The 6,498-nt window shown below is 34.5% G+C and overlaps 1 pseudogene; it reads right to left on the bottom strand.

The window, feature by feature from the left end:
* LOC113370327 overlaps nucleotides 1–264 on the bottom strand; it is a 3,552-nt pseudogene extending 3,288 nt beyond the window's left edge.
* Between the last annotated feature and the right edge of the window lie 6,234 nt (nucleotides 265–6,498).

The following is a 6,498-nucleotide window of genomic DNA, read 5'->3' as shown; positions in this document are numbered from 1 at the left end:
TCCATCAGTGGTAAACAGAATGGTTTGCTAAAGTCCCCAATTAAATCTGGTTCCACAGATGCTGAAATAGAAATTAGTTTTTAAAATTTGTTTTGAAAATATGTAGCAATTTATGACTAAATTTTTTTCACTTACATCGTGCTAGCGCTTGTTTGATGATATGTTCTGATCTGACAAAGATCTTTGTAAAAATCTCTGCTTATTTTGCGGTTCTGGACTTTCCTCTATATTTCCTAAGCTGGTTGATTTCCTTCTCTTGGACATGGTGGGACTTGATAAGTCACAAGAGGTTCTGGTCTTTTAAAAACGTGAAGCATCGGATGTTGGTGTTTGTCGGATTCGGAGATCTCAATTTCATAGAAGAAATAATTCTGGTGTTGAAACTTCAGTGTTGAGCTTATGAACGACAAAATGAAGTTTCAATGTTCTGTCTGGTGTTTTGACAGCTTTAATATCACCAGATATCAATAAGTTTAAGTCACATGGTAACTGTGCATTTTCATCCATACTGTCCATGTCAAATACTCTATGAATCCATCATCCATTGATTCCATACTTCCTGAGCTCAAACTATGAAAATTTTCAGGCTACAAAGATTTTGATGTGGGTGACTGTGTTTTATATAGGACTCGTTCAATGAGTCTTCTTGGGACAACAGTACTAGGCGCAGCAAATTGAAAACTCTTGTGCGTTTGTTCACTGAAACTAGCACCGTATCCTGCATCAGAATCAGCTGAATTTGGGATCATGGTCTTCAAAAGGCTGACGCAAAGGCTTGTGCAAATTCGTTTCCGGCCTATTAGAAACAAATATTTTCCCATTTATTATATATCAAATTGTTACAGCATAGACCCATATTTAATGGATTTTTTTATAAAAAATGAGGAATAATACATAGAAATTCAATTGAGATTGGAGTTTTATTTCTCATGATAATTAGTAATCAATTCTTATTTGATATATAATATTTTTATACTGCGATTATAAATTTAGTTGAAACTTATTAGACAAATCTCCCCTGCGCTTTTGGACACATGGACTAAGCTGGCAAGGTCGAAGAGGACTGCTTTGTGGACTACCACCACTATAAAGGGAAAGATCATTAACCGATTCGATATAATTTTCCTTGTCATCAGAAGAAAGGCAACCGGATCCATCATAATCAATACCCATTGGATTGCTATTATAACGTCTTGTGATGAGTGATTCCTGCTCTCAGACAACCGCGTTTCACTACGACCACCAGAAGAGAGTGTGAAACTATTATTTATTAGCCTGGAAAAAAAATTATTACTGATATTTTCAATCCACTATATGCTTCGATGTACAAAATAGAACGTGCCTAATTATGTAAAATCCTGCTTTGGGATTGCACACTTAGTACAATCAAAAATACAGTATAGTTTTTATAACAAAGTGAAAATAAATAAAATTCGAAAACTACACTTATAACACTATTAAAAAAACCCTACACAAACAAGCCCGTTTAAATCAAGTAAAAAATCTTCAATTCGAAAATAAATAAAATGGGAATATTTCAATGTCAGATATGAAAAAAAATGACTGCATACACTGAAATAATGCAATTTGACAACCTATAAAATACCGGGAGCAAACACGACGCGATGGCGCCTTTTTGTCATGTAGAAGGTACAATCATTAATCCTAAGCTATAAATTTTGATTGAACGTCACGTATTTTGGTAGGGTATTTTTCATTTATTATTTCAATTTAAAAAAACACGCAATGAAATAATGATTAGTATTAAAAATCGTTCACGCCAAAAGTTTTGAGGTCAGAATTATTAGACTGAAAGACATTAACGAAAGTAAATCCAAAGATTCAATGTATAATATATTTTCATTTTCAGAATATGCAGATTTGAAAAAATGGGCCGGACAAAGATGTTTCATACAGAAATATATTATATCCGCAGACGAAGCATCTGCATGAAACGCCGAGTGAACAGCTGTGCCGGCCGAAACCCGGCAAGCGCATTCATTTCATGGCAGTATTGAAATATTGTGGAAAAATAGTTAAGAAACTTATCAATTATAATAGTAGAAAGAGTCTCGGGGATGTTGTAGGATATTTTATTTGTATTACGAATACGTCATTATGCAATGTTTATATATTAATTACCTAGAACACTGACAAACTTCACAAGCATCTTTGCTGGTATTGGAATCCCAAAAGATATTCATTTAGCAAATAAAATCACTTAAATTTTTTCACAAACACACATAAAACCACTCTAATAAATTTTTCTATAACAAACCACACATAATAATTAACGATAAACTAGGCGAACCAACCCGACTGATAGCACAAGACACAAGTGAGTTGAAAAATCCTTCGCCTCTGGTTTTATAGGGTATCCCCTCTCAAGAGTTGCTCCCTCTTTTACAGCGAAGGACCGTGATGCTCGGGCGTCGACGCTTCCATGTAGTAGTGCGACAGCGACAGCTTATGTCAAATTCCGCCCTAACAATAAGTGCATGCACGGGTTTGGCTCAGCGCTCAACGCTCAGCCTTCTTCAAATACTTCGATTTTAAGATTTAAGTTAGTTACGTCCTGAGTTTCGGACGGATTGGATCTGTATGTATGAATAAAGGCATGACTAGAGGTGCATGGCATCGTCACTTAAGGAAAATTGCTGGAACTTCCCGTGCCGAAAATTCGAATTTTTAACACTATTCCTACCGGGACCGGTCAAATGACCGTTTTCAATTTTTCGATTAGAGGTGCATGGCATCGTAACTTAAGGCAAATTGCTGGAACTTCCCGTGCCGAAAATTCGAATTTTTAACACTATTCCTACCGGGACCGGTCAAATAACCGTTTTTGATTTTTCGATTAGAGGTGCATGGCATCGTAACTTAAGGCAAATTGCTGGAACTTCCCGTGCCGAAATTTCGAATTTTTAACACTATTCCTACCGGGACCGGTCAAATAACCGTTTTTGATTTTTCGATTAGAGGTGCATGGCATCGTAACTTAAGGCAAATTGCTGGAACTTCCCGTGCCGAAAATTCGAATTTTTAACACTATTCCTATCGGGACCGGTCAAATAACCTTTTTGATTTTTCGATTAGAGGTGCATGGCATCGTAACTTAAGGCAAATTGCTGGAACTTCCCGTGCCGAAAATTCGAATTTTTAACACTATTCCTACCGGAACCGGTCAAATGACCGTTTTCAATTTTTCGATTAGAGGTGCATGGCATCGTAACTTAAGGCAAATTGCTGGAACTTCCCGTGCCGAAAATTCGAATTTTTAACACTATTCCTACCGGGACCGGTCAAATGACCGTTTTCAATTTTTCGATTAGAGGTGCATGGCATCGTGACTTAAAGCAAATTGCTGGTACTTCTCGTACCGTAATTAAAAATCTTGGTACGAAACCCAAAAAAATTCACACATATGTACACATTATTAAAATCTCTATAAAATATCTAATAATTTGATGTACATATGTCCAATAAACATTTTTGACCGCCAAATGACATATTTTTAACTTATTTTTATTGAAAGTCCATAACCGCTGGACCTGCCTTCCCAATTAGTTCTTCATCTTGTCAATACATGTAAAATGTTTTTTGAATTATTAAAATCGGACGCTCCGACGCTGAGCTACGGTTTTTGGCAATTTTTGCCCCGTATCTTCGGAACGGCTAGACCTGCCTTCGCCAAAAACTAATCAGCACGACTCCTTATCAATACGAATCGAATGTTTTTTGAATGATTCAAATCGGTTGATCGGTGTTCCCGAAATCGTCGACGAAATCTGTATCCGCACACACACACACACACACATCCATTTTTTTCTGAGGTATACTAAAATGTTCAAAAACCTTTGAAACGTAAAGGTATATACAAATTTTCTTTGCGATTACTGTAACTTACTCTACGGGAAGTTAAAAACTTTGAAATTTTTGAGAAAATTTGACTTTGAAAATTTTTGAAAAAATATTTTATAAAACGAGTTTGAACCATTAGTACCTATAATAAATTAATATAATCATCAGCATTCAAATAATGTTCAGATGTTAATATAATATAATTAATATAATTAATTTTGTACAAAAAATAGGCTTCTTGGTTGGTCCTTAATAGAAAACTGGTGTTATAAATATAGAAATAAGGGGAAAGATATGAATGGGTCTTACTAAGGATATTCTTAGATGGCGTAAGAAGTTGCATTGAGACGAATACTCTCAATACCAATTCCTATTGGAAAGAATAATCTTATCAGAATTAGGTAAAATATATAAATATATCAGAATTAGGTACAAATATTAGCATTCTACTAATAGCAGTCGGTAGATAATTGATTCCAATAGCGTAATAAATTAATAACATAAGAAACGTTCGTATTTTTTATATACGGCTTTTTTATATACTATACTATCATCAATTTTCTTATTTTTTTTAAAAATCACGAAGGAGAAGTTTGTTTTCGCCAGAAAATTCGACTTACTAATTTTATGATTTCTCAACGTTTCAAGTCATTCTGAATCGTTTGACACCAAATTGAAAAAATAATGAGTATGTACGGAAGACAAAATTTAACCTAACGTCGACGTTTTCTAGAAACGACTGCACCGAAAAAATATAGAAGATATTTGATTCGATTTTAGCGACTATCGGCCGAGCAATTTCTTCACAATCAGCAGTTAAGTGCAAAAATTTTCGTTCACATTTTAGCCAAATATCATGAACCGATTTTAAAAATTCAAAATCTGTTAAAAAGATATTACTTGAGAATCGTTCTGATTAGTTCTAGGTGAAGATCTATCTGACCATTGTAATTGTTGAACATTTCGATGAAACTTAGCAAGACTATAAAGTTCATGGTCTAAAATGCACATTCTAAAATATATTCGTATGAAAACAGGTTGAATTATAGATATTAAGAATAGATAAAGCGCCTGTTTGTACAATTACAGTTTTAGTGAAAGCGAAAATGTTATTTTCGAATTGAACAGTTGATATTTTTAAAACCACTATATTTTTAATTGTCATTAATTTAGACGTATCGAGAAGTCCATGCAACTTGTCTCAAGCCAAAATGCCACTTACACCTAGCTTCTTGTGTATTTCACACCGATTCGGTGTATTGCAAATATTATATAATTTGGAAAATATATCGACAGGTCATAACAGTTAGTACAGACTTCTTTTATCTATGGTGCAGGCATTTTATTTCTTCAATTAACCAAGTAACTTTCTCATAGGCTTATGTACAGGACTGTAGCAAATCTTGCTGGGGCATGTGTCTGCTTTATTTGACGTCGTCGATTTTGGCAATTTCAGATCCGCGCCCTAGATACTAGAAAAACGCGCATTTAATAAAAGGGGCAGTACTGTCAGGTATAATATACTATGCATCAAACTTTAAACAAACCGTGGGACTGTCCGCGATAGTCCTTCGTTCGAGGCAGAATACTGGTCCATGACAATGGCTCTCCGAAGAAAAAATTGCAGATGCCAGGTAATGAATTAGCAAACGATGAGCTCAGGGTCCCGTTTCTGATATTGCCTCGAATAGTGCCGACGGATAAACACATATACGTATGTACATATAATTCAAATTTTAATCAGAATGATGAGGTGGTTGTATGTGAGATCTATCTGTACTTTAGTCTAGATAAGCATGTTTGTACGTGAACTCGTTGACACTTGTCTGATGAAATAAATTATTGGTATATGACATACGTTGGTAGAATATTTGAACGCTTTGCCAGTCGCTACTGTTTTGCCAACAGCTTAAAAGCTTATACTAATAATCTATTGTATAAGAATTTGCGCTGAAGTAATATTGTATGAACATTAATTATATCTTACTCCCGAAAGAGAGATTTATGTCTCAGTTTCCTGATTTTATGTTTTTTTCACGTTTCAAGCCATTCTTAATTGAACGAGGCCAAATTTGGAAAAAAATCATGTGTGTGAGCCGATATTTTAACTTTCGTTTCGGCGTTTTCGACATAACTCTGGCAGGACTAATGTTGGTTAGTTTTACGCGACGATCGACCAAGTGTTGTTATTGTAATTAGGAGAAAAGTGTAATTTTTTTTGTCCACATTTTAGTAAACAATCTTGAATCGATTTTAAAAATTCAAAGACTGTTCGAAAGATATTAGTTGGGTATCGGGTTGATTAGTTTTAGGCAAATATTGGCTGAGCCGTTTTTTCGTAATTAATCTTGTGAGATATAGCGTGTATTTTTTTTACCTGAATTAAGAAAAAAACAAAATCTAAGAAAAAAATTCAAAAATTTTACGAATTTTCTAAGTAATAAAAATACACAGATGGGGGAGGAGGGGTAATTTAAAATATCACTGCATATTACCAAAGCAAAGTCAAAAAAATTTCACGTGAATAATGGCGCCCCCTTATGTGCGTCATCATTCAGCAAGTTTATACAAGCAAGAATTAAAAAAAAGTTAAAAATAATGCTATTTGGCGGTCAAAACTGAACATTAGACATATAT

This window comes from Ctenocephalides felis, unplaced genomic scaffold, assembly GCF_003426905.1.
Source record: "Ctenocephalides felis isolate EL2017-DRISC unplaced genomic scaffold, ASM342690v1 CF-g0.4_SCAFFOLD_01492, whole genome shotgun sequence".
NCBI lineage: Eukaryota > Metazoa > Arthropoda > Insecta > Siphonaptera > Pulicidae > Ctenocephalides > Ctenocephalides felis.
Note: the sequence above shows the minus strand (reverse complement) of the source record. Positions and strands in the feature narration are given on the sequence as shown.